The sequence below is a fragment of the Xiphophorus couchianus genome, chromosome 7, assembly GCF_001444195.1.
Source record: "Xiphophorus couchianus chromosome 7, X_couchianus-1.0, whole genome shotgun sequence".
NCBI classification, from domain to species: domain Eukaryota; kingdom Metazoa; phylum Chordata; class Actinopteri; order Cyprinodontiformes; family Poeciliidae; genus Xiphophorus; species Xiphophorus couchianus.
The window spans coordinates 31,530,613-31,541,156 of NC_040234.1; positions in this window are offsets into that span (position 1 = coordinate 31,530,613).

Sequence of the window (10,544 nt, forward strand, 5' to 3'; positions counted from 1 at the left end):
TGATTCACTGAATTCGAAGGAGTTGCTATGATTTCCAATGGGTTTTCTGCAACTCGTGCATTCCTTTTCTTCTGAAAGTAAACACAAGATGTATATTTATCGATTACCCTGAATATTCCCAAATACTAAAAACTGTCTGTTGTAAAGTAAATTACCATTTTCTTCCTATAGATCAACAAGTCATGAGGAATGTTCAGATCTATCATTGAGTTTTCATCCCAGGAGCCAAGCACTTCCACTTCCAGACAGGAAAAAGCATTCGACGCTTTAATCTTCACCTGGACAGATCCTATAAAACATCCCCAAAATGACTACCAGTAAATTCATATTTGGCTCAGATTTTCACTGTGGAAGGCTTCCCTTTTTTATCTACCTTGAATTGGGTGACTGATCTGAAAAATGTCCCTTCTTGTACTCATTTCTCTAGTTTCAGAAAACGTCCCATTTTCTCCAGTCAGTGAAATCAGCAGCAAGACTGGTTCTCCACGGTCAAGTGAAACTTCAAGAGTAATGCCAGCAGAGCCAGAACAATCATCTGTCTCTTTCAGCAGGCTGGCCCTAAGCCCAGCTAGCTCTTCCAAGACACAAACCTGAAACATATGTAGAATTACAAATCAAATTATTTTATTATGTTCACATTTTCTCAGCAGTAAAACAAGGATTTTAATTAACTCCTTGGGAAATCAGCACACAGTTTGCCAATAAAGCACTCAACATTAACGATTAAGATTCTAAGACAGTTTTATAAAGAAATCAAAACAAAAGAGTTAGTGGAAAAAAATTTAAGGGTTATAAATGTAAATCAAGACGTATTTAAAAACAGCTGCCTCAATGGTCAATTTGGAAAAAAACTGCAATTAACATGAAAAAGAAAACCCACAAAATTTAATTACTATTAATCAAACTTTATTTAACCTAATTATTCAGTGAAATAAAATGTTTTGTGACAACAAAATATTTTGTTTTCACAAAACATAATTGGTTTATGTAGGACTGAGATGACCATGGCAGAAGGTTGATCTCATACCTGGTGATTCTTTCCTCTTATTTTGTTGCCTTATATGTAATTTACTTGTTTTTATTACCCCCCAATAGGGATCAATTAAGAACAAATTATATGAAGAAAAGGTAAAATTAAAACTCTAATACCTCAATTAGTACTGTAATTAAAAACATCTGGCTGTTGATGGAAAAAAAAACAACAATACAAGCATAGGAGCATTTATCACCGATATACCTGAAGGTCTGAAGAAACTTCTGGAAAAGTCACCAAGTTGGATGCATAGAGAGTGAGCTTGTGACAGCCAGGCCCGAGCTGTTTCACCACTTCTGGGCTCAAAGTGACGTTGTGGGGAATATTCCCTTCTATAACATGTAAGCCTCCTAGCAGTCTGTCATCGTTTTGTATTCTGTAGGCGACATTTGTTCCTGAAAATGAGAAAAATACAATCACGGTGACCAACAGTTTAACATAAAACATACACTGGGAAATACATGATGGCTCAAAAAAACCCTCCTATATCTCAAACAGAAATGTTAAATTAGGCAAGATGACATATGTCTTAATATTTTCACTTTCTTTCCTACCTGCTTTTACTTGTATTTGAATGTGAAACGCTCCTCCATGCAGGGCTTTGCAGTCGATTTCATAAAAAGATACATTTCCAGCAAAGCATCTGATGGCACCAATCTCTGCGACAGGCTCTTCGATGGTAATTATCTCCTGGGCTGTAATGTTTCTTTCACTGTCGGTGCATTCAAGCGCCACAACAAATGTACTAGGATGGGTGTACTTATGTTCAACACTGCTCCTCAACCTTAGAAAATTCACACATTCACAGGCAGAAGAAAGGAGAGACTTTGGTATGGGCTTTTAGCTTTTTGGGGGAACAAACAAATTCAAATAACATATGGTGAAAACAGCACTAAAGATGCAAATCAGAGTTTTAAAAATGTATTCACTTCTTTGTTAGTATAAAAGCTATTGATCTCCTGTTTTACATGGGTAAAATCAGTAAACCTAAACTAATAATGCTCTACTTCATTACTGCAACCAAAGCAGGGTACATTTATTTGTGGAGTACCAATCATATTCAAGGTAATTCAAAGTGCTTTACTTTAAATTAAAAAGTGAACATAAATCAAAATACTATAACTGTATCTCACAATATGAAATAAAGATTAAAATGCATGGCATGTTTTCATGTTTGGTGACAATTAAAACCATAATTAAATGTTGTATTAAGTTTTCCAACAAGTTGGTTGTTAATTAGACTCAAGTTTGTTCAATGTTTAATGTTTTCACTTGTTCATCTGACAATGATTAGCAATAAAGACTGAACAAATGATCAATTAAACTGAATATGCAGGAAAATCTCAATAATCCTTAGAGAAATAAGAAGAACATTTGTCTCATTTGACACTAAATTTATGTGGAATCTAAAAGTTTATTCATTTTCATTAGATTTATGCTAAATTCAGACAAACAGGACAATAGATAAACATATTTGCATAAATCTCTCGCAAGTCTTGAGAGAGAGTGAAAAGAAAAACAAGATGAACTGACAGAGGGAGATGCTGACAGCTGTGCTTTGACTACACAAGCTGGTGACTGAAGCAAACTGGAACAGTGAGGAGATTTTCTGGGCAGATGATTTTGAGTAAAGCAGTCAAAAAGTATCAAATATATAAGAAGGACAATCCCATTAACACTGAACATTTGTTCTCATTGGAATTTGTTTTATTAATCAGTTGTCTGTAGTGAGTCATTAAAACTGGTACTTACCCATTTAGACCATGCAGATGAAAAATGTGGCCGTCTCCAGTCTCTAACTTACAGTTTTTCCATGATGTTTGGACATGCCATTTGATTTTAATGGTGATGTCATCATAAACAGCAGCCACGTTCGGCACTGACAATGTGATTACTGAAGATTTAAACAAAACGAATATACAAATTGGCATAAAGGGCTCAGAGGCAGAAACTAAACACAAATATTTCAGGTATTTTACATTAAGTAAATACAAAATGTCTGCCTAAAATAACAAATGCTCTGCTTTTGTGTAAGACAGTAAAATATATTTCAGCACTTCAGTCTTTCTGCATCACCAAAGAAAAAAGGAGGAAAGACATTTAAATATTTCACAAAACTTTAAGTGTAACTGAGATGTTCTGTTTTAAAGAAAATGATGCAACGCCAGCAGTCTGTAGTGAATACTGAAGCTGTACAGAATGAGAGCAAAGGTCTCTCTTTCACATATTCTAACTCCACTGAAAAGTCAAACAAAAAGATTTGATCATCTGAAAGCAGTGACATGATTCTAATTTTAAACAGTCTCACCCCAATTAAATTTATTTTGTTGCACTTTTGAAACGAATAATCAAGAGTGAATCAAGGAATTTCTGAAACACCAAACAGAATTTCATTCCAGGCCAGCAGGGGGCTCTAAGGAGTTGCAGAGTTCGCAAATAAGCTGGTCTGACAATGAACATGAATGATCTAAAAAAATGCAGCTTTATCTATTTCAGACATATTTTCTAGACCTAAGAATGCATTAGTCTTGGAAGTACTTAAACAACAAAGAGGTTTAAAACTGGAATCCCTGCCAGAGTTGAATATTATAGCGACCTACCATCCTTGCAGTGATAGTCCACAGTCAGGTAGCTCTTCTGCTCTGGGCAAAGGTCATCAAATGAGCCCATGACTTCACTGATTCTGCAGATTTGATGTTCTTCACAATGAGCTGGGAAACACACAAGAAGCTCCGGATGCTATTTATCATCACACACAAAGGAAAGTTAAACAATAATCAAGAAAATGTATTGAAATCTTTTAGGTTAAGGAGAAGGCTGCTGCACGAAACAATAAGTTAATTTTGGTCTCCAATCTGTAGTTATTAAGAAATACGCTTGCCAACATGGTGGGCTGAATGACTATGATAAAAATGAAACTATTATGTATTTCATTTAAATAAGTCATAAAATCATTGTGCCTCAGAAACACTGCAGTCCAGTTATTCTGGGTTTTTCAGATTTTTAATCTTACCAACGTTGCTGAGATAATTATTTGAAAAGGATGAGTTTGAAAGAAATAGAAAAGTAATTAAATCAGACAATAGCACAAATAAAATACTAACCTCTTCAACTTTTTCCACATTTTGTCATGTTTCAACCACAAAGAGAATTTTTTTACATTGGGGTTTCATTTAATGGAGCAACAAAAGGCATGCATAATTATAATCTGCTAGAAAATGGTGCATGGTTTTCACATTTGTTTTGTAAAGTGTGATATTGTGTCATGTACATTTATTAAGCCCTCCTAAATCACCCAATTTTAAATGCAATTATCGCTACAAAATAGCCTGATGTGAGTTACATTGTATGAAGAATTTCAGTGAAGATAAATTTTAATTCTTGCCACAAACTCTAATTTAGGTTGAGGTCTGGATGTTGACAGGATTCTTCCAACACTGGTTCATGCTTTGATTTAAAATATTTTTCATTAACCTTCATAGAATAGCTGGAATTCTAGTACAGTAGGGTCTGATGACTATTTATTTCTAAATTTATTTGGCTGCACAGGACTTTATTTAGCCATATAAGCTTAAAGGAGGCTGAATGCCAAGATTTTTGGAGTTCAATTTGAAAACAAAACAAAAAAAAGTCTGATTACTATTCTGAAGTCACATCACAATATTGCTATGATCGATAGAACAAAATATCAATGAAATGCACAAATAAAGCTTATGGTTGCAATGAAGACAAAACAAGAATTAAGAAATCTATACAATTTTGCACATAGTCTGCAGCTATTTTGATAGCTGCAAAATCAAAAATAGCTTTTGCAGCAATTTTTGATTTGTTTGAGGTCTGAAAGATTCGGTTCTACAATGGCTCAAATGTATTTACATTCAGCTGTTTTAGTCATCAATATTTCCATTTAATTTACACAAATAATGACATTAAAAGTACCACAAATAATATGTTTTTACATGTTTTCATTATTGCCAGAGTGGAGTCTACTTCCATTTCTACTTTTGAAAACAGTTCAACCTTTTCTTGCAAAATTTTATTTTTATCTTTATATTAAATCTTAATCATTTAAATTACATGTTGGTTCTTTCAAACATGACACAAAATTTCTTAGGATAGCTATATATATGTGTAAAATTATAAGTTTTGTAATATAACTGTTGTGATAGTTGCAGCTCCACACACGTTTTATTCGGTAAAAACGTCTCTTTGGGTTGTAAAGGTTGCAGACCTCTGGTATAGAACATTAGTTCAACATCAAGAGAGATTTTCCTGCTATCCATCTCTATCCTCAATGTAGTCTTTATTCTACTGTAAGCCAGCTGAATGAAATGTTTTGAGCTGGTCACACAGAAGCTTGTTATTGATTTACCCCAGGTATTGTTGATGGAAGTCGTGAGTGTTTTTCTCTTGTGCAAACATTAAATGAAATGTCTTTATCTTCCCTGACAAAGGATGAAATATGAAAATACTTCACAACTGAGGAAAGCGGGAAGATGAATTCATAGATATTCTTCCTCTGTCATTGATTGCATGCATGAGTCAATATTTTAAATGAGTAGATGGGTATCATTCATCTATTTCAAGTATGAGGCTTTTATGCAACAAAGGTTTTCTTCTGGAAATGTCCTAACAGTCCATTACTCCTTTCAAACATGTCCGGCATGAGACAATGTGTTATATGTGATAAGGAGAGCAAACATTACATTCAATGATGGATTGAATTTCCTGTTTGCATCTATCCGGAACCCTTTAAGAGGCATTAAATTGATTTTTGTTTTTCCTTTTCTGAGCTCGGCTGGCTAAGTGAGAAGCTTGAATTGTTACACAGAAAAGATCGGTTTTAGCCTGCCTGACGTAAAATGCAGGGATAAACATCAACGGCCATTTAAGGATTCATTTATTTGGACCAGACAGATTATGTTTTACCTTTAATGGAGGCCGCCACATCCACCTGGCTGCAACTATCCTGTGTGAATGTTGGTGTGTAGAACCTGGGTCGACAGTAATGAAAGTTGTCGCGACCGAAGACAGCCCCCTCTATCATTAACACTTGACCAGACCCGCACTGCAGAGTGGTGTTGTGACCCAAACATGCGATTCTTCTTCCAGGTTCTGAGGGAGAAAAAGAAAAACACCTTGAGGAGGAGGTCAAAGAGTGATTCAGTATGCAGCTTTGCTCAAAGTGTGACTCATAATCCATACCAAACTGACAGATGAAATGCATGCTTTTGTTGCAGTCTTTTGTGGCTTTCCAGTGAAAGCCTGAGTGTCTCAGTATGAATCCACAAGCCGCATCTGGCTGTGGGACGCTCTGCCACTTTGAGAAGGTGAGAGGTGAACCATCCAACCAAAAGAGAGGAGGACCTGAGGATGAAGCAAAAATGTTGAAGAACATGCAAAAACGTTAAGGTTGTAAATCCTGCAGAAGTTCTCTATTTCAGTTCTAAGATTAAAAAGAATAAAAACGTTTGAAAAAAGAAAATTGGTGTATTCAAGAGTGAGAACCTTTCTTGAATACAACATGAATGCTTGGTGCATTTTGACCGAGACAATAGATGTTTATTTTCAGGGATGATTTAAATTGACCCCATTCATCAGGAGAGTTAAGTTTCTGGGACAACAACATCAATGCCTTTCTCTAAAGCTAAAGTGAGCGCCGGTTTCCCTGGATCAGTTCTTGGAATATTATTTTTCATCCACATCCGTTAGGACGATATGGATGAATGTTTCAGAGGAAAAAATTGGCTTTATTTCCCAGAAAACCTCTGGAACTTAAGATTTGTAGGCCACAGTAAGGCTCCACGGTTCAGCCTGATACTAATGCATTTATTCCTGTCTTTGAAGACACTTTGCACATTTTAAGGTGTTTGAACATTCTGCTATTGGTTGCTGGTTTGCAAGTACTGCAGAGGATAAGGAACAATATTGCACCTTAATGCATTTTCTTCCCTCCGTTCTCCAAGACCATACTAAATACAAGTATGGGAAATTACCAGCACAGATGTTATCTGTAAATCATATGAGTGCAAGTTTTCCAGCTCAAACATAAAGAGGAAGATCAGTCTCAAAATAACCTAAGTTTAAAAACAAATAGTAATGCTATACAGATTTTCGAAGTTATCAGACTTATTTGACGTTTTTCAGATGAATAAAGCAGTAAATAAAACCACATTCTCCACTAATTCAGCAAAATTAAAGTTTATGTAATCAAAGAAAAAAAATAGATAAACAAATTTAATAAAGTTTATAGTCTAAATCGGTACTGCAAAACAGTAATAGAATTATGCACTTGTCATATTACACGATAATGGATATTTATTTTTAAACAATTCAGTAAAGGAACATATATCTATGAACATAAATTCATTCTGTTTGAAAATGTGCAAACTAAACTCAGAACTTGTTGAGGGTGAATTTGTACAACACTGAAGGTGGTTTGTAAGTGAATTCATTCAGGAAAGTGTAAAAACATATTTTTGAACATTATTTTGAAATTAAATATTGGATTTGCTAGATAGGTTTATTCTTTGAACATTTTGATCTAGGTACAGATGTAAAATCTAATATTTTCCTCTAGTGAGACACATGAAGTCAAAGTTGATGTTCTTTAAGGACTTCAAACCCAACTGACTTATATTGTCCTTATGGAGGAGATAGTTAATGAATCTTCAGAAAAACCATTGATCATACAGCTGCTGCTAGAGTTTTGTTTACCTTCCTCATTCACAGAAAATTGCGGCTTTGGGCTTCCGGACGGTGCCAGTCCAAGCCAAATGTCCTTTTGAGAGTCTAGGTGTCTCTCGAAGAAATTTTGAGTTTCTTTATCTGGGATGTAAGCGAGGTGTCCTCCCCTCTCCTCACACCAATCTTCAGCTCTGTGAAAAGGGAGCTGCTGACCCACAAGCTCAAAGCAGGACCCTTGAAATGTCCTCTGGTCCTGTGGACAGGAAGCTGCAACCCCCACATCATTCTCAATAGAAAGTTGACAGCAGAGTGTCAACAGGATCAGCATGTGCAGAACTGCCCAGCACATCTGACCTATTTTCACTTTAAAAATACAAACGTTTGGTCTCCCTGCTTCTTCGTTAGAGTTTCCAAAGGTTTCACAGCAGTACTTTTCTCTTCTTGTTCACTCTCCTCTGTGACATTGTGCCTTTTAATGGGCCTGACGAGCATCTCGTGCACATCTTTTCCTGGTTTTTCTGTTTGCCTAACATTCAGAGTCACTCTGAGACTGATGATTGCTTTGCCTTTGTGCACACACGGGAACAAAAGAACACTATCAGAGCAGTTTCAGTCAGACAACAACAGCACACAGTAGTTGAGGTTGGGTTTTGTAACTTTAAAAGTCAAAGGCTTGCTGTGTTTGTTTTCAGCCTCAGTAATGACAGTTTTCTTTGGAAAACTCATCTATCACAATGAAAAAAACAAAAAGCAATAAAAGTGTAATTGTTCTCAATTTATCTATGTGGTGGATTTTATTTTATCAACTTTGTGCTTGTTGGTCCAATTTTTAAAAAGCTCAGCCTGTCTTCAGAATGTGTAATGACTGTAGTGTGTAAAAATATTTAAGCTTTAAATTTTTTCCTGTTCTGTTATACAACACATTGTTCATATGTTTTTGATTTGCTATATTTTTTTAATCTTACATTAAAGTCATCTGCAATAAAGTAAAAGTATTTGTTTAAAAGTTTATTTATTTTGACTCAATGAAACATATTAGAATACAGACTGATTTTTTTAAGGCTTTATGTTCAATTATGATAATTTTCCACTTTTTGCAAGTGGAAAATCATCCATTTTTTGTGGATGATTTCGTTGTCATGTTTTCAGTTGAATGTCATGTTTTCAGTTGAAAACATGACATTCATTATTAATATATTACATTAAAATAAAATAAATTTAAAAAAGCATTTTAATTCCTAAATGTGGACTTCATGAAAACTGTGTTAAAACCTGTATGTTTTTTGTTTGAAGTGCTGCTGCCAACAAATTTTTATTGAACTGTTCTTATGTATGTGATGACAATAAATATTATCTGTATTTTCTTGTCCTTCCTTCATTTGAACTCCAGTTCTAGTTGGAGTTTGAACTCAGTTCTTTAGGACAAAAAAGTTGTGGGTCCTTAGAAGTATCTTATGAAATTTTAAAAAAGCAGACCTGGGAACCAATTTACATTTTTGCTCCTTTCTTTGACTTAAAAAAAAAAATAGAGCTCCCTTCCAGTAGACAAATTTTCAGAGAAAGCCACTTTTCATAGAACTAAAAAAAAAAATTAAAAAGTAGCTTCCAAGTCAGCCTTCTATGCATCTGAGTTTGTTCACTTCTACTGATTTCAATCTATTAAGCCTGTTTTGTAATGAAAAATATAAGACTGGTTTTGTTCCTACTGGAGGTATTAAACCAGGTTTCTAAGTCGAGCTCAGGTTTTTGTAGAATTGCAGTATAAGAGTTTTATCAGCAATGAAACTCTTATTTTAAACTTGTTGGTCAGACAGTATTCAGCTATGCAGAGGAAATTTAAAGGAACCAAAACTGAAATGTTTTCTTTGACTTTTATAACAATGCTGCATCTATGGAGCTTAATTGGGGCCATATGTATCTCTCCTACTGACCACAAATCAGATAGGAAACACTAACCAGCACAATATGACTTTCATCAAGAGGATAGTGGTAAAAGATGAAGAGTTTCCTAAGTTTCCACATCCTGCTTACACCTTATCAGCCTGAAGCAGTGTCAATGCTCCTCGTAAATATGCAGACGCTTCTGTTGTTTTTCTCTTTAAAACTTGCTCGGCTTTTGCAGCTTTTTTGAGGCATAATATTTGCAAACTAGAAATATGTTTTAACCATCTAGCTAAAACTGTGAAAGGAGATTGTTTCCAGGTTGAATAAAACTTCAAATATTTCTGCTCTCTGATTAACACATCTGATTCAGAGTCTCTGTCTAAGCTAAACTACAATGGAGACAAAGTGTACATGGACTGAGCGCAAAGTTGACATATCAGAAGAGCAAATTGACTTTTTTGAACATCCAAAGAATATTATTAATTATTTTCAGTAGCCAGGGTGGGTTACAGTGAAGGAATGGGAGCAGGATTGTTATTTATCTTCAAAAATCTTTCCTACTTTGTTTTGTTCCTATGTTCTACCTCAAGCACTGCCAAGAGGAAAACTTGCTAAATTATTTTTATGTTTGCTCTTTATGATTCTGTTTAATTTAAAGATGCAGCAAACAATATTTAACTTAAATCGCCTCAAGCGCATTGAGGAGCAGTCAGCAACAATAAAACTAATTAGGTTTCCTTTTAAGAGAAACAAACATTTACCAAAATGAAATCTACTGCTCTAAAACATCACTAGAAAGTCCATCAGGAACAAAATATGGAAAAACATTTTTTAAAACAATTGTTAAATACAAATCATCATGGATATTATTTTAATGGGTTGATTGTGACCTGTAATGTGGCTTAAAGTCCTAAATAAAAATGATATGCTGGTTTAAATG